The 22,026-nt window shown below is 44.4% G+C and overlaps 1 long non-coding RNA gene across 2 annotated transcripts; it reads left to right on the top strand.

Annotated features, from left to right (window-relative positions):
• The first annotated feature begins 5,976 nt into the window (after positions 1–5,976).
• LOC120096572 (uncharacterized) lies at positions 5,977–8,748 on the top strand. 2 transcript variants are annotated; one of them, XR_015637700.1, is made up of 3 exons: positions 5,977–6,226; positions 7,115–7,215; positions 8,498–8,748. It is a non-coding gene; the product is annotated as an uncharacterized LOC120096572 (long non-coding RNA). The 2 variants fall into 2 exon arrangements; XR_015637699.1 differs by having other exon boundaries at positions 7,115–7,236.
• Positions 8,749–22,026: the final 13,278 nt, after the last annotated feature.

Here is a 22,026-nt window from a genome sequence, read left to right as displayed (position 1 = left end):
GGTATCTGGTCCCAGACCCTCCATGTTTGTTTCTTTCTGCTTTCTATATGTGTGAGGTGATCAGCTTCTATATGCCCTTGCCACCATGAGGAAAGTGAACAGTGGCTGCTCTGAGCCAAAGCTAATATTTTGTCCGGTAAGTTCTTTGCTCAGGTATTTCAGTCACTACTACAGAAATCTTGAGAAAACAAGTACAAACGAAATGGGGTCATGGCTGAGATGGCACAATTGTGTGTCAATTGTTTTCAGGGCATTGGAACTGGTTTGTGGAAGACATTGGAAAGGTCTAGAAACAAGCGAGTCAGGGAAAACCTAAGCCATTATAACTAGAACTTAACAGACAGTGGGAGTGTGGGTAGACCAGGAAGCTGACAGAAATGTGCACAGTAAAATCTGCATTCAGGAGGCTTGAGGTTAAAATGGAGACCTGGAGAAAGTTGACTAGTGGTCACCCTGTTATATCTCGGTCAATAACTTATCCATAGTCTGTCCAGGTCCTGAGCCCTTGCCTAGAGATAGATATGTAAATAACTGACTAATTAATTTAAAAGGAAATTTCAAGATAGGAGATGGTTCTGGCTGTGTACAGACATTGTCGGCTGCTTTGAGATAATAACTGGAGACAAAGTGCAGACCAGAAAGCTCTGAGAAACAAGGGAAATTGGATGTGAGCAGCAGAATTTTGTGGTTGGAACTTGAATGAGCTCCACGAGCACCTGTGCTTAGTGCTTGGTTTCCAATTCCCGGTGCAAGAGCACAGCCACGGCTTTTGACTGGGTTCCTTTTCTTTGCCAGTTAAAGAATTAAAATGCAGGGAAAACACCATGAGCTAGACAGGTAGCCGTGGGGAGATCTCCAATCCCACTGCTGGGGGACGACTATCATAATTTTTTAGCCAAATCTGAAGCAAGTTTTATTGAGTACTGGTCAGGACTGTGGATACTGGTCCTGACTTAAAGCACATCACAGAATAGAACACTTTCTTGTATGACTCAATTCCTCAAAATCGCTAAAGCTTAACAGAATTCTTTAAAAAGGCGATGCATTTGGAAGGCCTGTACTCTTTCCGTCAGTCTCGGTCAGCCTGAGTAGACCTCTGCTAAGGAGAAACGTCCTATAGGCTTTGTGCAGACCGCTTAGTAAGGTGTCTTGTTGCACACATGATGGGAGTACCCAAGTTTCTGTGCTCACAGCTGCAGCCCTCGCCCTTTGGCCTTTTATTTGTATATTTTCAAGATTACATTTTACTAAACACATCGGAACCTAGAACCTTTTATAAACATAACATGTCCCATAGCCTTATACATTTAAATATTTTAAAAGTTGTTTCTTTTCTTTAAAAAAAAATCCAGTTTTATTAAGTTTTTTTTTTTTTTTTTTTTTGCAAAACCCAAAATTTCCTTTTATAGCAAAGTTTAAAATTTCTCAACTGTGCTCTCCAGCAGTATCAAGGCATAAATTAAGTACCTTTTTTTTTTATTCAAGAGGGAAAAGGGCACAGACACATCTGGACCAGGCAAGACAAAGCTCCAACAGTGAGGGTAACTCAGTGCCCAGCATCTGGGGTTCCCTCGGAACCTTACAGGATCCTCCCTGCAAGGGGCCTGAGTCACCTCTGACTCTACCTTTGGCAGCCCACACAGTCTGTCTTCTAGGCTCCAGACCGTTCCGATGCATTGCTGGTGTTCTCTCTGGTGGCTGTCAGACGGCACAGGCATCTCCAGGCCTCTCTTTAGGAACTCCAGCCCTTCTATACAGGGGCAAGCCTCAGTTGTCCTCTGACATTACCAAGTTCAGCCATCAGCACACCGTATGCTCTTACCGACGAACACACAGAGGTGCACCTTAAGTACATTATTGAACAAATGTTGTTTTTAAATCATATCTTTTATGAAGCTCATTTTTACGACTCTTATTTTTAAGCAACAATTATTACACAAAAATCCATCCTAATCCAAAATCTCTTAGACATGTTGTTGCCTTCTTAGTTGATTTATACCGTGTGGTCGCCTCCAATCAAGATGGTGGTGAAGTCATATCCTCTTTATGACCTTCACTACACAGTCAGGAGAGTGGGCCCTTCGCCTCACCTATACAGCACAGTAGAGCTGGCCCAGGAGGTAGGGGTTGAAGGTGAGCTGTCCCTGAGGCTGCGAGTGCAGGAGAGCTGGTCCTGCCTCTTGTCTCTTGGGTGGTGGAGTAGGTAAGGGAAAGATGGCCTCCTCCCTTCCCTCTTCCCTTGCCATTCATGGCAGGTGGGAGAACTGGTCCCAGGGCCATGAGAGTGGGAGAATGGGCCACGTCCCTCACAACACTCAAGAGAGAGAACCCTGCACTACACGGGAGCAGCTAGCAGGCTGACCAGCTCAGATATCTCTCAGGTCAAGATTCAGGGATTTGATTTGATCCACCTCATTGTCTTTCCCATCTATGAATTGCTGGAGTACACGAAGAAGGCAGTCCTATAGATTAAAGGCTACAGGATCTCCATGACAACAGGGCAACAACAGGATGTCTGAGAGGGGTCCCGGTGAGGTTCCAGTATTGCTAGAGTAGCAGAAGCCAGAGGCCTGGGAGCAGACCAACAAGTCATTCATTGCAATGAACACTTGCAAGCAAAGAGGTGTGGACAAAAGGGTACGTTGTGGGACACACTATGACACACTGCAGCTTCCACAAGATTTTTCTTTCCTCTGTTGGGGGGACGGTTGCAAGGGTGGAGGGTAAGTACTAGGGGAGGGGGCAATGAGTGGGAGTGGGGTACATGATATGAGATTCACAAAGAACCAAGAAAAAGTTGGGTTGATAATTAAAAATCTATACACAAGTAATCCTAAAGGAACCATGAGGTGTGGCATCATCCTGGATGTAATCAACATGGCCACCATCTTAACTGATGCTCCCCATAGGATAGAAGACACATGTCCGGCGGCCATTTTTACTAAGGTTGCAGAGGATAAGTGGCTAAGAGTGCAGGCCTTAAGAGTGCACCACCTTTTTAAAAATGTTGTTAAGCTTTTGCTATTTTGATAAATGGAGTTATACAAGAAAGTATGATATTCCGTAATGACACTCTATAAGGACCAGGGAAGCAAAGTCTTCAGTGTCCCTGTGAGACTTTATTTATGGCTTCAAGTTTTATTTTGATTCTAAAAGAGCCTCAATTCAAAGATGGTTTTTGTTTTTGAGGCTAAACCTAGCAAGGATGTAAGGGCAAATTTATAAAAGCTACACCTTTACAGTTGTGTGGTTCTCCCACTCTCATGGCCCTGGGGCCAGTTCTCCCACCTGCCATAGATGACAAGGGACAAGGGAAGGGAGGAGGCCATCTTTCCTTACCTAGTCCACCACAGGACAGACAAGAGGCAGGACCAGTTCTCCTGTACTCAAAGCCTCAGCGCTGGCTCACTTTCGACGCCTACATCCAGGGCCAGCTCTACTATGCTGTACAGGTGAAGTGAAGGGCCTGCTCTCCTGAGTGCTGTAGCAAGTGAAGGGGAAAAGTTTTCCTACTCTGATGACTTCCAAGGGTTGGGTGGGGCATGGGGCAGCTCTCCTGCCTGCCATAAGTGGCAAGGGGTGGAGGGCAGGGGGGCTCTTCTTCCTTGCCCATGTCATCACAGAAGGTACGGTCAGATCACCCACACTTATGCTCTTAGGGGCCAGCTCCCTCGTACCCCCACCACCAAGATCAGCTCTACTGTGCTGTCCAGGTGACGTGCAGGGCCACTGGTGAGGAGCAAGGACAGCTCTCCTGCTCTCATGACCACATGGCCAGGACTCCTACCTACCACCAGTTCGGAGTGCAGAGGGGTAAGGTTAAATTAACTTTTTTGTTAGAGATTTTTAGCCATATCCAATAAACGTACAAATACTGAGGTGTAGAATATCAACCAACCAGAGCTCCCAGGGACTAAACCACCATCCAAAGAGTACACACGGAGCCACCCATGGCTCCAGCTGCATATGTAGTAGAGGATGGCCTTGTTGGGCACCAATGGGAGGAAAAGCCCAAAGCCCTTGGTCCTGCCAAGGCTGGACCCACAGTGTAGGGGAATGTCAGAGGTGGTAGGAAGGGGTGGGTAATTATGTGGGGGAACACCCTCATAGAAGAAGGGGAAGGGGGTGGGATGGGGATTTATGGACAGGAAACCAGGAAAGGGGATAACATTTGAAATGTCTCTGTCATAAACTCAGGTGGCTCGGCTGACACAGGACAGAGAGGAAACTTTAACTATGCATGCTTGTGTCTAGAGAAGGAAGAGACATACCCCAACATGAGAGCCAGATTTTCAATGGAGCAGAACAGCATAAAACAATTTAATATTATCCACACCAAAGAGACATTTGAAGCCCTGCTACAGAGACCAGAAAGCTCAGAGATAAGAAATTCTGTGCCCCAGCCCTCAAAGCAGCCATGGCAAATGGTGGTGACAGTGGCTGGTGGCTGGTGGTGGCAAAGACAAAAAAAAAAAAATAAACCAATAGACACAGACATAGAACATTCATGCTGTCAGAAGAGACTAGTCAACAACAAAACACGTGGTGGCCACCTACATTCAAACACTTAACAGAGCCTGCCTGGTTCCCATCTTGGCTCCCAATATCCAAACAGCCAGAATGAGACGGAGTGGTGGACATCTCGCCCTAGATGAGATAGTATTGAATCCCATCGTCCCAGATCTAGATCCCAACAGAACCAGATGTCACAGAAGATTACTATGACTTACTAGGGCAGGCCTCCACGGGCTTGCTGCTTTTCTCCGCACAGCAGTTCACTCTGAGAGTCCGTGAAAGCAAAAGCACACCTCAGAGCATCGGAACTCTCAAGGCGCTCACCTCCTGGGAGGGCCCTTCAGCCCCGGGGCCGCCCTGGAGTGGAGCTCCAGATTTAGAATTTGGGTAACCTGTCTGATCTCAGTGGGGGCCTCCCAGAGAACATCAGTGCTACCAGGGAGAATCAGACCACAATTTCTGAGCCACGTTTTTTGAAGTTTTATTAAGCACTGGCCGGGATCCTTGATAGTGTCCAAGGCCATACCTGGATTCCCAGAGCATGGTGCCAAATTACCCTAGGGGCTTGTATAGGCAAAACCCATATGGCTATGAGCTTCCTACCTTTCTCCAATCAGGAACAAGCATACCTCCTGATGTACTTCCTGCCTGCCTACCTCCTGCCTATATGTGACCAAGCACACATCCTTTACGGTTGGAGCAAGCAAACTTGTTTACAGAAGAAAAAAAAAAAACCTGGCTTATTATCTTTCATGAGCAGCCCCCATCATTCTAGGAGCTATCTATCCTTGGGTAAGCAGGGCTTACAGGTGAGAGGTATTTCCATTTTATAGAGCTCTCTTAATCACAGTAATTAGAACTTAAAACATAACTTTAGCCATCACAAACTCTTGATCATGGCAAACAGGAGCAGATAGAATCAGCAGTTCGTAATGGTTTGTTCTGGAAGTGAGGAAAGACACACTTTGCAGCAGGTACACAGAAAAGAAGACCATCTGCTTGCTAAGCAGAGGGGGAACTTGGGAAGCCAAAAATCCAGCCTCTTCTCTAGAAGTTTTTCAGTCTCTGAAGGGTTTTCCCCTTTAATTTAAGGTCAGTCAGCTTGAAGAAAGACAGGCTGGCTGATTGCCTCACAGGTGTGTAAGGATTGCCCTGACCAGCCTTTGAGCTTGTTAAGTCAGCCCTACCGGCAGGAGAAAAGTCCCTCATAGCCTTAGCCTGCTAAATGTTTGTCTCAGCTCAGGAAGGTGATGAAGAATCCAGCCATCTTGGAAGTTCACCGTCTTTACTACCTTAGTCATGAGCCCTCTCCTTATCTGTTTGCCTACCAGGAAGTCTGTCCCACACTACTTCAGGATATTCTAGTAACTTGAGATCTAATTTTGAGATTTACTTAGTGGGACCTAAGTAAATGAATCACACTGAGGTGCGACATATAAGTTATGCTGGTCATCACTTGCTTCCTTGCTCTCTGCTTCCTGTCTCCTACAGAGCAAATGCTTCTTCCAGTCTGTATCCCTGCTGCCCTGGTGTTCCTCTGTCCAAGTGTATGAGTTCAAGCTGCCATCGACTTGATCTTCTGAATCCGTGAGCCCAAACAAATCCTTTTTCCTTCACGACGTTTGATCGGATTTCTTAAGCACAGCTGTGCTAGATTTCAGAGGCAGCACAAAGGGACAGAAGGCAGGAGGAGACCAGGGTGTGACCTCAGGTGAGACTGTGTTCATAAGGACACACAGTGAAGGGAAGCCTCTCTCGTATGGGAATGGAGAGATTCTGCAAGGGGAAGAGCTAACTGGGACACTTTTATGAAGGCTTGGGAGTGAGGAGGTTGATCAGTTATGGGGGCTGGGTGCTGGTTTGTGGTCTCTCTTTCCTGGACTTGTTTGCTTCAGGCAAAACAGACTATCTGGGAGGCAGGTTTTCTCTTCAAATATTTCTCTCTGAGCTGAGCAAGGTTGAGCAAAGCCAGCAGTCATCTCATAGGAATCCTGTTTTTACAGCGCTCTACCAATCTGTGCAAACGTGACTAACACACAGGCCTATTATACACCAGGCACTGAGTGCATAGAATGAGAGGGACTTTATTTTTGCTTGTGATTAAAAAAAAAAAGTTTGAGATAGCCTAAATTTAAAGGTCAAAGGTAAAATGAGCAAAAGGCATGAGATGTAAACTAGTTAATAACTGTTGGAAACAATGTTAGTAAAACAACAGAAAGATTGCTCATGTTGCAACTTTGACTTAAATCTCCTCACGGGGCGGTTAGATGGCTCAGTGGGTAAGGGTGCTTGCTGCCAAGCTGGATGACCTGACTTTGATCCCTAGACCCAACATGAAAGAAAGGGAGAGCCAACTCCCGGAAGTTGTCCGCTGGCCTCTACATATGCCCTGTACACAAAGAATAATAATAAATTAATAAATCTCACAAAAGTTATCTCCCCTCCCAGCAGAACATCAGTGGCACCTTGTCCTGTTGGCTTGTAAACTTCTCAGCACAGTCAACCCTAACCAATCCGGAAGTGTGGACTATTGCTTATGGATTTGCCTCCTGTCCTAAAGCTTTCTGCACTCTACCTTATCCTCCTTCCCTATCTGTAGACAACATGGTAACCGCGACAAGACGTCCAGGAAGAAGTGTTTGGAACTCACATGTTAATTTCTGCTGGCATCTGAGGGAAAGGTTCAGTTGGGCGTCATGGGTGAGTCTTCTACCATAAAAGGTGAGGAGGCGGGACATGTAACTTTCTAACCTTTCTCACAACTTAAATTAGGATTTAGTGACTTCGTTTGCTATTGGAAGAAGCAATCGCAATACTTCAGCAAGCCTTGATGCTGGGCCAGCAGTAATGGCCGACGAGGCAGGGTTGATCATTGCAATAGCAGCATCTTCAATGCTGTGCTTAACTGTGGTGTGTTTTACTGTGGTTCTAGATCCAGACTTCTTTTGTCCCTACCCACTGTCTGCTCTTAAGTCAGATCCCTAAGCAGTTTTCACTTGACCTTTAAAAATATTCTCAGATGGGGCAAGGCAGGGGCTGGTATTTTCATTGAGAAGTTAAAATTCAGAAAGATTAAGTGACCTGTTTAAAGTCAAAACCTAGTAAGTGGGCCAGGCAATGGCGGTGCACACCTTTAATAGGAGCAGAGGCAGGCAGAGCTCTGTGAGTTCCAGGCCAGCCTGGTCTACAGAACTAGTTCTAGGACAGCCAGCGCTACAAAGAAAAACCCTGTCTCAACCTCACCCCAACCCCCCTACACACACACACACAAAAGATAATAAATAGTGAGTGGCATATACAGATGTGGTCTTCGTTTCTATACTGCCTTCATGTTTCACATTGACCATTCCTGGTCCTTGGGGCCAAATGAAAGGGTAGGTTAGAAGTCATATCTTAGTTCTGGCAGCAGTTTCCAGGGCACAAGCCCTAAGTTATTTGAAGTCTATAGAATATTACCTAGCATATGAAATGCTCTGGGTTGTATTCCCAGAACTAAGGAAGGAAGGAAGGAAAGAGGGAAGGAAGGAGGGAAAGAGAGAGGGAGGGAGGGAAGGAAGGAGGGAGGGAGGAAGGGAGGGAGGAAAGAAAGAAAGAAGGAAAGGAATGTAGATACAGGGGAGGTAAGGAGGGAGGGAGGAAGGAAGAATGAAAGAACAAAAGAAAGAAAGAAAACAAAAAAACAAAGAAAGAAACCTTTAGAATAATAAGTAGTGGGGTAAAATGTAAAGTGTAGGTGCTAATCAAAGACACTGTATTTTATAGGAGATGTGTCTCTAGATTCCCCTAGAGACACAGCCTTTCTTCTCTCTGGGGCTTACTTTAGTAGCTACTGTATGAGAAGTCCTGAAACAAACATCAGCCAGCCCTTGGATGTTGTTCTAATTTGCTAAATGCCCTCATTTAATTTAGTAAGCAACACATTTAACCTCAGATATCTGATCATAAGTACATACATCATAACATTTTCTATTTCCGTCCTTAGAGCCCAGAAGTCCAGAACACCTTAATAAATGTGCAATGGAGACCTGAAGCTGTTAACTAATGGCCGTGAAGATACACGAAGCCTCTATTAAATGCCAGATGTCCTCTCTGATCTGCACATTGTTCTGAGATGGCTGTTATGTCATGCGGTGAGAACTGTGTACAGTGATTTTACAGTGAGGAAACAAACCTGTGATTTGATGAAAGGAGAACCATTTTAAATTATAGTTATTAAAATTATATAAATCCAAACCATTTCTGTTTCATAGCTCTTGCGATGACTCTATTCTGAGTAGCAAACAGAGTTATTTTTCGGGAGTTTGTAAATATGACAGATTACATTTTGCCCACGAAACAAATCTGTCTAGAGATTTCATTTATTTATTTTGATATTCAATCAGGCACTGCGTTAGGCATTAAGACAAAGATAAATACCATGGTAGTATATAAATAAGGGTTTATAATATGGTGTGCCGTATAATAGTAGAAGTATGTACAAGGCTTGACATAGAACCAAAGAATAAGCTCTGCCTCTAGAGGATGACTCATGCTGGGTATCATCACCATCACCACCATCAGCACCACCGCCACCACCACCACCACCACCACCATCACCACCACCACCATCACCACCACCATCACTATCACCACCATCATCACCATCACCACCACCACCATCATCATCACCACCACCATCACCACCACCATCATCACCATCACCACCACTACCTCCACCACTACCACCATCACCACCACCACCATCATCACCACCACCATCATCACCATCACCACTACCACCACCACCATCACCACTACCACCACCACCATCACCACCACCACCATCATCACCATCACCACCACCACCACCACCACCACCACCATCATCACCACCACCACCATCACCACTACCACCACCATCACCACCACCACCATCATCACCATCACCACCACCACCACCACCACCACCACCATCATCACCACCACCACCATCACCACTACCACCACCATCACCACCACCACCATCATCACCACCACCATCACCATCATCACCACCACCACCACCACCATCACCACTACCACCATCATCATCATTCACTGCTGGAGATGGAACCCAGGGCTTACACACCGTATGAAAACTCTTTACCACTGAACCATACCTCCAGCCTCTATATATCAAATCTTTAATACAGTTTTTTTTACATTTATTTATTAATGGGCGGAGCACATGAGTGCTATTGCATATGTATGGAGGTTGGACACCAACTTGTGGAAGTTGGTTATCTTTTTCCATCACGTGGAAGCCAAGGACCAGACTCAGGCCATCGGACCTAGGATCGAGTGTCCTTACCCACTGAGCCATCTCACTGGCCCGTGTATACTGGATCATGACAGATGAGTCAGAACAATGAGGGGAACATAGGGGAAAGGGAGCAGAGGACAGTGTTTTAGTTGAAGGAAACTGTATGTGCGAAGATGGGGTAGGCATGCAATGACTTAACGAACGCAGAGAGCATAAGGAGTTTTGTGTTTATAGAATCTGACGCTACAAATAACATGCTGACTTGAACGGGTGGGCAAAGAAGACAGCATACAGTTTCAGACAAGATAATAACAAGGCAATATTCGTAATTTGGAAAAACGACAGTGAGGTGGTGCGGAGAATAATTTGAAGAGGAGAGAGAGATAAATGCCAATGGTCCTGACGAGTTAAAATAATAACAATAATATGTGTCAATACAAATTGAGAGATTAAAAAAGTATCTAGGGGGTGAGGTCACAGAAATCACTAATGAAGTGGATGTGAAAGGCAGTCAACAGAATGGTTACTTGAACAAGGAATAAACAGGAAATAGAAGAAGACCAGGTGTGATGCAAATTAAAACTACAACTAGGAGCTGGAGAGGTGGCTCAGCAGCTAAAGCATTTGCTGCACAAACCTGGTCCGTGGAATCAGGTAAAGGTGAAACGAGAGAACCAGTTCCACAGAGTTATCCTCTGACCTCCATACATGCACTGTAGCATGCATGCATGCACACTCCCTCCATCCCTCTCTCTCTCTCACACACACACTTAGAAACACTAATGCACACACACACTCTCTCCCTCTCTGTCTCTCTCTGTCTCTCTATGTCTCTGTCTCTCTGTCTCTATCTCTGTCTCTCTCTGTCTCACTCTCTGTCTCTCTGTCTCTGTCTCTGTCTCTCTCTCTCTCTCTCACACACACACACTTAGAAACACTAATGCACACACACACACTGTCTCCCTCTCTGTCTCTCTCTATATCTCTCTCTGTCTCTCTCTGTCTCTCTCTGTCTCTCTCTCTCTCTCACACACACACACACACACACACACACACACACACACACACACTTAGAAACAGCAACAATAGCAATAATACTTTTTAAAAAGCCCACTTCAGCGAGCATGTGTTACAGTGGTTGTGAATTAAGTGGTAGAGCTATAGGACGTGAGGGACAGATGAGTCAGGATTGACTACATTAATCTATGTCATGGATTATCTGGTTGCTAATGACAACCCTGGAATGAGTAATCGCAATAGGGAAAGAACACGTTGGAGAAATGTCCTACGTGTTGTCGGAAGCTTCATCTTTGTCAATAATAACTATTGGAGAGTGCTTTCTCCTTTGTTCCTGGAATTATGCGTCAAGATGTGGTAGAGCAGGAAGCAGGGAAGGGACCTTTAATCCTAGTTTCCGGAAGACTTTGGAAGTGTTAGAGAAGCTGTTTAGTAGTGTCCTCTCTGGGTCTCTTTACCTGCACAATGAGAAGGTTGGATTCGGTGAATTTCTCCTCTGTCATTTCATAACCAAGCCTCTAAATTTGATGATCTCCACATTTCTCCCCCGTGGGCTGCCAGGAAAACCCGAAATAACTGGAAAATGGGCACCGAGAGAGAAACTTGGACTGGAAAGAGCCGCAGACCTTGTAATTTCCCCCTGAATAATGGAAATCTGACTTTCAAAAATATTTCTGCTGTAATTTGGGGGCAGTTTTGTAGACTGTTTTGAAAATGTGAAGTTTTTTTTTGTTTTGTTTTGTTTTATAAGCGAATGATACTTGATCTTAAGTATTTGGGTTTAGAACGAATAACCTCTTGAAAATACATTTGGTGGGGTTTACTATATAAGATTGTTCTATTTAAAAGCCACCCACTTACTGCTGCCTGCAATAAGCACTATATGGTAATCTGACTATGCTTGTCCTTTCTGGCCAGTTATGACTGCCTACCGTAATACAGGGATAGGAGGTACCCATTAAATGATGTGTCCTCACCGTACCAGCAATCTAGATGAGTATGCAGAAAGATCCCGCTGATAAATAGACCCTGAGGTGCTGAGATAGCCCCAAACTATGTGTACAGGACCTCATTAGACCTCATAGTTGGAGGGATCCAGAGAGAACAGGTCCTGTACACCTAGTTTGGGGCTATCTCAGCACCTCAGATCCCTCCAACTATGAGGTCTAATGGGCAGTGAGTTCCAAAGAAACAGACCACAGCTCAACTGAAAAAGAACCAGTGGAAGACGCACACTACATACGATGAAATCCAGGAGGAAAACAGTTGTGTGCATTATCTTACAGCATTTGTTGAGTTATAGTCCAGCAATGTCCTTACACTTAGTCTCTGAATTAAGATTCTTCTCTGAATGAGCATCAGAAATAATGTAACTCCTGTAAGGGGGTGGTAGACAAAGACAGGAGAATCCCCTGAAACTCATGGGCAGCTAGTCTGCCTCATGCATAAGGGGGAAAGAACAAAGAGAACATTTCACAGAAAAAAGTGGAAGGTTAAGTCTGAGGTCCAAGGCTGTCCTCTGACATCACACAAGCATTGTGGCACCCATGGTACTGCCTATGAACACATACACACATGCACACACACACTCAAACATACACAAGCCACACACACACTCACACACACACACATGAACATATACACACATATACACATGTATACACCCCACACACATATGAAAACATACATACACACAAGCATACACATACACACAAATACATACACATACAAAAACATACTCGAACATATACATGCCACACACATACCCACATATACATATACATACACACATAAACACACTTACACACAAACACATGCACATATATACAGAAACACACACATGAACACAAACACACACATACATATACATACAAACATGCATATATACACAAAATACACATGAACACATACACACACAAACACACACACACACACCAAACATACAGGCATACACACAAGTGTACACCTATACACACACACAAACATATGCATACACACATGAAAAAATACACACATACACAAAAACACACACTGACACACAGTACATGAACACACATATATACATACACACAAACACACACACAAAGAGAGAGAAAGAAAGAGAAAATAAAAGCAACAAATTATATACTATTTTAGAGTGAACACAAGAAATGCGTAAGGCTTACATGAAGAAAGCTTTCCAGTACTACTGTGAGACATAAAGACCTGCCAGCGGATGGATTGTATCTTCTAAGTGATCCAATACATGATAACTGAAATAGGGACAAGGTGGCATGCAGGCTACCATGCTCTTTAGCAAACTGGGAAGAAAAACAAGAATCTATATGTGTATTTGTTGGTGTGTTAAAAAAAAAAACTCAGAAAAGATCCCTAAAAACACTGCCTGCAGAGGGGACACTGCAATAAAAAAAAGGGCAATAACGAATGGCGAGCGATGTTCATACCCAGAATGCTCTTGCATTAGAACCACCCTCTAACGATTCTCAATTACGTGAGAGCTCAGTCCATCCAATGACTGTACGATATTTTTTCTAATCAGACTCCGGCAGGTGGCTTGCCGGCTGTCTCCAGTCTTTTGCTAGTGCGATTAGTTCTGCAATCAGTCATGTGGTGGCAATTGTGGTTGTTGAGTGGACTTAGAGATTCCTAGAAAGTTAGTAAAACACATTTCTGGGTGTGTCTGAGGGAGTGTTTCCAAAGTACATTGGCAAGCAGGAAGCAAATTCAGTGAGGAAAAACCTGCCATCGCTGTGGTTGGCACCGGCCAATACGTTGCCCCATGAGACAGTGGCAGAAGACCCTTTTATGGGGTTCCTTGACTCTTCTATTCTAAATGTCTTTAATCCATCTATTTATTTAGTGTGGGGGGAGGGGGAGGGGCTGGCATGCACAATCCACAGCGTGTCTGTGGAGATCAGAGAGCAACTTGCAGACATCAGACCCTGGGCATCCAACTCCAGTCAGGCTCTAAGGATTTTACCCTCCGAGCCATCCCTCCAGCCCTGCTTGGCCTCTTTTGAGCTGTTTAATTTTCCTTAGTCTTGAAGCCTTTTTGGTCTGGTGTGTTGTTGTTGCCTGTTGCCATTGAATTTTGGAGACACACTCCACCTTCTTCAGCTTCTGAGCATAGTTCTGTGTGGATAATTCCCTAAGGGGCTTTCTAGTCTTCCACTTTTGACCAGGCCTTCCTGCTTCTTAGACTGAGAAATTACCAGTCTCCTGAGCTCTCCAGCCTAAAGAAAGCTACTGTGGAACTAATCAATCTCTGATAACATATCATGTAAGCTAATACACACACACACACACACACACACACACACACACACACACACCAAAAAAAACACCAACTAAAACATTAGCTTACCCCCGCCCCCTTTTAAGTTGAATTTTTATAACCAGTGAGCCTTGCCAACCGCAAGGAATTCCAGAAATAAAAAAAAGCAAACTCTTTGAAATGAAAGCTCTGGCTCCTTAAATATTAATAGTCATGATCAGAATTCAAAAATAGAAACCATGAAAATCTCTGAAGTAGCCAGGCCCAGAATTCGGGCTGTCAAGATGGCTCGACCTGTAGAGGTGTTTGCTGAACAGGCCTGGCAACTTGAGTCCAGTCCCCTGAAGCCATGTAAGGGTTGACAAAGAGAGCTGACCCCAGGAGCTATGTGAGCATGCCTGTGCATGCCCTCAGCACAGACAGAGAGATGGGGGGGAGAGAAAGAGGAAGGGAGGGAGGGAGGGAAAGAGAGAGAGAGAGGCAGAGAGAGATGGGAGGGAGTGTGATTAATGTTTCTAAGTGTGTGTGTGTGTGTGTGTGTGTGTGTGTGTGTGAGAGAGAGAGAGAGAGAGAGAGAGAGAAAGAGACAGAGACAGAGACAGAGAGACAGAGACAGAGAGAGACAGAGGGACAGAGAGACAGAGACAGAGGAAGAGAGAGAGAATTTTAGAACAGAGAGTTATACATCCTCACTCTCCTCCCTTTCCCACACCATCATCCAAATATGTGCTTCTTTTGCTAATGTACAAGGAAGCACCCATGTGTCACACAGGCACTGGGAAACCTGCCCAGCCAATACAGAGTCATGCCAAATGATATCATCCTTCCAAGTTGGCACAGAATGCATAACTGACCTGTTTAACCGATGGTCAAGGTTCCCACAGGGTCCCTCACCACAGGACCTGGCTAGGCTGGTGGGTAATGACACTGTAACTTGCTAAGATGACCACACTTGTTGGCTCCCCTGTAGCTTCGGCGTCCTGGATTAGAAGCCTCTAGCACTGTTGTCCCCTGGTCTCAAAGGTGGTTCGTAGATGAGCAGAAAGCTGGAACTTTCTGAAAGGTGCTCGGTTCACTTATGAAAAACCTCAAAGCATAGGAGAGGTTACAATCTCCACATGCAGTTCTTTGTAGTAGTGTGGATGACCAGTGGCTGACGGGTTTCACTTTGCACCATCTGGTGAGATATCATGAGACTGCGTGCGGTAAATTTTAGTGAAGCCATTGATAGCAGTGATACCCACATTTACTTAAATAGCAAAGCAAAAAAGGGGCAAAGGATGGCATCTCGTTCGTGTCACTTGGGGCTTGTGAGTTGGTGGCCTTCGATGTAGGCACCAGTGACTTCCTCCTCCTGACTTGCTATGTCATCCTCGAGGAAAATAAAAGAGAAAACAAAGAAACAAAAACAAAAGAAAAAAACCAGAAAGTTCCTTTCAAGCCCTCACCAAATCTCTTCCCCACGGACCGAATAATGCAGTCACAGACATTTGGGTGACAGAGGCACATTTGGCTATGATCCAACATGACTTAAAGTCCTAGATCCTCTAGGCAGGTGGCTGGGTATGGACCCCTTCCAAAGTTCCCTTAATTGGATAATGCCTATATATCTTAAATATCATTTGTGAGTCTTTCTATGTCAAATGTAATCAGTACTCCTAAAACTGTAATGCTGCTTGTCAGGCAAGCTAAATTTCTAATATCTGCTCCATGTTCTATATATCCTTTTGGACTGGTGTTAAACTGGTAAGGTGGGTTATCTCTATGCCCTGGGTCCCTCTCTTTTTTCTCTCCTCCCCCCTTGGCTGTTGTCTCCTGTCTGCTACTGCAAAGACTGTTTGCCTCCTCCCAGCTGGCTGTGTTCAGATCACGCAGCGACTGCCTACCGGATGACAGGAGGGAACCTCTGAGCAGACAAACCAGCTGCTGTCGGCTGCAGATCGTTAGAGGAAAGCCGTCAGCATCTTCCCTTTGGCCTTCCTATAAGGAAGTAATTTCCCACTGCTAACGACTCACCAGCTGGGACCTTGATGCATACTACCAAATTAATGAGATTGGCGGAGGCCTCTTGAACTCTCCCCATGAAGTTACCTTTACGACACAATTTCTTCCATACCATGCTCGTGTTGCTAATTGACAAGAAGCCTCTGTAAGGTAGTTCCTTAAGATGAAAGATGTCACATAAATAGAATGAACCCATTTGGAGGAGATATACAAATTTGGGCAATATTACACCCCTCAGCAGCTGTCAGCACTATAGCCTATGGACCTATACCTCACCAACACACGACTAGGGGAGCAGCCTGTGACGCAGGAACGAGACTGTGATAGAAAAAGGAAAGTTAATTGTTCTTCTCACATGTGTATATGTGCATCCCCCCCAGATCAGGCTTGTCCCAAGGCTAACAATGCTTACATCTTAGGATCCCTCTCTACGTCCAAGGCTCTATACTGACAATTTGGGTTTCTTCAATTTTATTTCACTTTTCTTAATGAAGGCTGCCCAGGTTCCATAAGCTTCAGCATTCAAAGAATCCATATCTAGATTTGATCCAAACATATAATGTAGTTTTTCCATTACTAGGTTTTAGTTGTAGCCATGTATTTTTGGAAAATGAGTGAGCATTATCAATATGGTTACTAAAAACATAATTCACCTTTCTTGATTCTTTAGATTCACAGTTAGTTTTAAAGGTATTTTTAACTCCTTGGGAACATTTTTATGTAACCCCTTGTTGGGAGCAACTTGGTAATGACTTTGAAAGCTATACATATATTTACACAGATATAAGATAGCATATCTATACACTTATCAAAGATTGGACATATTCCAGAAATTTGTCAACAGGAGACAAGTTAAATCAATTATTATCTATCGGTATGGACGCCATGCAGCTGTCAAAACACAGGGAAGTGCTTAGGTGCTGTTTGTGGAAAGATTTCAAAGGTCAGATGTTAAAAGGATGCAGTGGTGTATAAAGTATGCTGCAGTGTACATTAAAAATTGGCAAAATAATTACTTATTTCCTTATATGAGATGACTTTGAAAAGACACACAAAAAGCTAAGAGTGAGAAGAGGGGGTGGAGTGAGGTGCCTGAGGATTAGACAGTGAAGACAAGGAGGGGACATTTCTGTGTTTATGTAAGATGCATATAGCCATAGGAAACGCAGCAACCATTCAAAAAAGTGAACCTAAGAAAGGAAGGCCAGTGTGATGGGTTAGCAGGAAATAAAGCCTGTCATCAAGCCTGATGACATGAGCTCAAACCTAGGGGCACAGGCACCCCCCCATATATATATTTACACACATACACACACAAGCACATACACAATACACACACAAGCACATGCATACACACATGTGCACACACATGCACATTTACACATACATACATACACACATATACACGTATGCACACACATGCACATATATATAACATACAAAACACATATACACAAATGCACATACAAACATACACATGCATGCATAAACATACATGCACAAACACATACACACATACATATATGTGCACACACATGCACATACACACATATGCACATTTATACACATATGCACACACACATACACATATATATACATACACACATGTACACACACATATACACACATGCACACATACACACATACAAACATACACACATATACACACACATGTACACATACACACATACACATATACACACATACACATGCACATATACACCTACACACATACATATGCATGCATACTCACCTACACACATACACATATGTAGTTACACATTTACATACATATAAACACACATGTGCATGTACACAATACATACACACACACACACACACACACGCACACACACGCGCGCGTGCGCGCTTCCTAAGAAAAAAATATGGGAAAAGGAACTGAAGAATGATACCAGGGTGAGGCAGGAGAATCATTCATTCAAAACTCAGAATTTCAGTCTTAAAAAATAACAATAAATAGATAAGAAAGAAGAAAGAGGAACATGATGCCCTCCCCCTGTGGCACTGAGTCCATCATGCAGGCCCCACAGCCCGAGTGCTAGCGTCTCTGTGACCCTGACTCCCACTCTCCTAACTCCCCATTGTCAGCTCTGTTCAAACCCAGCATTCTTGTCTGTACTTGGTGGTTACTTTTATAAACAACTTCAAGGCTATTCTTCGTTTATCGCCTGCCTTCCTGTTCTTATCACGACACAACTTTTGCTCTGTACTCCTCTGTCTCTGGAGCAGGCTTCCTTCCGAGAACAAGCCTCAGAAGCCACCCGTGACTCCCTTGACTTGGTAGCCTACCTTGTACCATCTCCACCCCTGTGCACAGATTTTAGAGTGTGCATCTCATTTATTACCTAGAATGTCTGTCTCCTCTAGTCAAGCCCAAACAAAACACCTCCACGCCGGCTGGCTTGTGTTTGTATTGTCTGCTTCTGTGTTCCTGGTGCTTAGCATTGGACTTAGCAAGGCTTAGCAAGTGTTTGTCAAACGGGGAGTGATTTCTTTAAAGCAAGGTATGGTCCTTTTACAGCCCACGTAAAGTAAGGACAGTGTTGCAGAGTGCAGGGATTTTGCTGCCTGCCACACCAGCTCTGTAACTTTAACATTTTATGCGTCTTTGGGGGACTCGGAGGTTTCATATGCTGTTCCTCATTCACTCTGCAATTCAATAAATAGACATCGTGCGCTTGCCGAGTGCCACTTTCCAAGGGACTGTAGTTATCTCATTAGATGGTTATAGTAGAATTCAAGACATGGGGGGGAAAGCTTGGTGTTCCAATAAAATAATGAACAATCTGTTTGGGGAAGGGATTCGAGAGCGATGCGTGAATGCATAACCAAATAAATAAAATTTTCAATTAGGGATAAAAAGCCTCAATAAAGTGATTGAAGGAGGCCAGGCCAATCCTCACTAAAGAGATGGTATTCTAGCTGGGATTCAGTGATACAGCATCAGTGAATGTCTGAGATTCCTGACTGGCGTATAATAATGTCAGAAACAGTTAGAATTACTATTAATCGAAACACGTCCAGGTAAGTTGGCACATCCCTATAGTCCCGGCCTAGGAAGCTGAAGCAGGAGGATTTTGAGTTCAAGGTTCACCTGTGCTCATTAGTCAGACTGCGTCTCAGAACAACAATGAAAATCCCAAAAGAAGGGATGGACATTTGAGAAAATGTGTTTAACCTGATTTATATTACACAATGCACAACTCTATAAGATTGTCACATCTTATGCCACTGATACGTAAAAATGTTTATTTTATGCATCCGTTAAAAATAAATATGAATTAAATGAGAGAAAATTAACTAATGCCGAAAATGGAAGCAAATACCCATACATACAACTCTCAAGAGGCTGAGGCAGGAGGACCAGAGTTCGTTAGTCTGAGTTACATAACTAGACTCTATCTAAAAAACAAACAAAAATTCCAAAAACACATACACACAAAAACAAACTGAAAGGATATGATATACATTGTCTTTTTTAGGTAAAATGTTGCAATTGCATTTATAATATTTATAGAGTGAGAAAAATCTGTGTGTGTGCGTGTGTGGGTGTGGGTGTGTGTGCATGCGTGCGTGGGTGCGTGTGTGTGTGTGTGCGTGTGTGTGCGTGTGTGTGCGTGTGTGTGCGTGTGTGTGTATTGTTTCCTATTTGAACCAATGAACTAAGTTTTAACTGAATGCCCCGTTTCCACTCTGAAGTCATTAACACTCTTTTAAAGTCATTAAGACTCTTTTAAAGTGGCACCAATGGAGGATTTAATGATCCCAGCATCAGCCTAACACTGTACTCAGAAAGGCTTCACGGAAGCAGCCAACAGTAGCTGTTTATTAGTGCATTCGTTGTCGCCTATGAGGTCCCGAGAGCTCATCAAGACGTTCTTGCTGCTTTCACGCATCTAAGGTGATGAGACTGAGAGAAAGAGACAGAAAGCGGTGTGTAGGGTGGGAGAGAATCCAGCGTACGTAAGGATAGCTTAATAAATGTACTGCTGGAGAGGAGAAAACAATTGGCAACTCCTGACGTCTTGATGTGACAGTACAAGCCCTGGAGGCTGTTGGGTGGTGTGCCCATTGGATGGCGTGCCCATTGGATGGCGTGCCCATTGGGTGGCATGCCCATTGGGTGGCGTGCCCATTGGATGGCGTGCCCATTGGGTGGCGTGCCCATTGGATGGCGTGCCCATTGGGTGGCGTGCCCATTGGATGGCGTGCCCATTGGGTAGTGTGCCCATTGGATGGTGTGTCCATTGGATGGCGTGCTCATTGGATGGCGTGCGGGAGAGAGTGGGGTGACGAGCTGCCTGGTTTTCAGGCACTTCTGACAGAACCCCGACTCTTTACACAGACAGTGTTTTCTGTTGGTTGTCAGCCACTGGTTCTTAGACTCGAGGGAAGAAAGAAGTCCAGAGCAGATGCAAGGGAGCCGTTTCCACATGAAGCCTCTGCTTGAGCTAGATACCCCAGGGGCACTCTAGGTATAAATTATACATTAACCTTTCCCCCCATTTCCCTTCGCTCTGATCCTCTGGGCCATAGCCATTGGCTCTGGCCTCAGCAGCAGCAGCAGCAGCAGCAGCAGCAGCAGCAGCTACCTCAGGGCAGAACCACAGAGAGCAACAGGTAAAGGAAGGTGAAGCCAACGCCACAGGAGAGGCAAAAGGCTAAATGGAACCCAGCCAGTCTGGACAGAGCGTGCCACAGTATTCACAATGCTGATTTACAGAAGGGGAACCTGGTGCTTGAGTGACATGCTTAGCTAGCAATGCCTGGTCAAGTGGAAAGAGCTCCGGTGTGCATCCAGTTACATTTCCCCAGTAAATTATTCTCATTCTCCTCGGAGAAATCCATCCCCTTTCCTGACCACAGCCACGGCACAGAGACACGTGACATGATTATTAGAGATTCTTATGCAACTTTCTTTTAGTACAAATACAGTCAAATATTTTAATTATCTTCATATACCTGCATATGTGTGTTTGTGTTAGCATATGGCATGTGTGTGCAGGTGTTCTCAGAGGCCAGAAGAGGGCATCACATACCCCGGAGCTGGCGTTATGGGCACTTGTGAGCCACCCAATGTGGGTACAGGGAGCTGAGCTGAGGCTCTCCACAAGAGTGAGCTTTCTTCACCGATGAACTGGATCAACAGCTCATCCCATCCTGGACCCTTTGGAGATTGTTTTTTGTTGTGTCTTTTATACTTGTAGTAAGTCTCACCTTGGTTGTGAAATAGTTATTAAAAATACTTGATGTGAATTTGATTTCACAAAATGAATGATCAAAGCAGCCGATTCTCACAGCCAGGGGTCCAAGCATGATTAAAACGTTTCTGTCACTGACTGGAGCATTATTTTAGAAAGACAGACAGACAGACAGACAACAAAGAAAATAAAGAAAGAAACAAAGGAAAGAAACAGAGAAAGAAAATAAAGAAAAGAAACAAAGAAGAGAGAGAAAGAAAGAAAGAAAGAAAGAAAGAAAAGAAAGAAAGAAAAGAAAGAGAGAGAGGGGAAGGAAGGAAGGAAGAAATGCATTTAAATACTACTTTCTCACAATAGCCTCACTTTGAAATGTTCAATAGTTTGGCATCGCTCACGACTAACCTATCAAGTAGTACCAGTTTATGTGCTATGAAAAGGTATCAGTACACGCTACAAACCCAGCGTCCAGCAGGCCAAAGGAAGGGTTTCACAAATTTGAGGCTAGCCCCAACTATGTAGAGTGAGACTTTACCTCAAGAACAAAACAAAAATGGCGGGGGGCGGGGGTCAAAGAGATGGCATTTGCTGCTTTTCCAGAGGACATAAATTCAGTTTCCAGCACTCACACAGGGTGGGTCTCAACCACCTGTAACACTTGCTCCTGGGGTCTTCTGGCCTGTGTGGGCATAACACACACACACACACACACACAC

The sequence above is a fragment of the Rattus norvegicus genome, chromosome 14 (genome assembly GCF_021556685.1).
Source record: "Rattus norvegicus strain SHRSP/BbbUtx chromosome 14, alternate assembly SHRSP_T2T, whole genome shotgun sequence".
NCBI classification, from domain to species: Eukaryota; Metazoa; Chordata; class Mammalia; order Rodentia; family Muridae; genus Rattus; species Rattus norvegicus.
The sequence above is the reverse complement of the archived record's forward strand: the minus strand, read 5'-3'. Positions and strand labels throughout refer to the sequence as shown.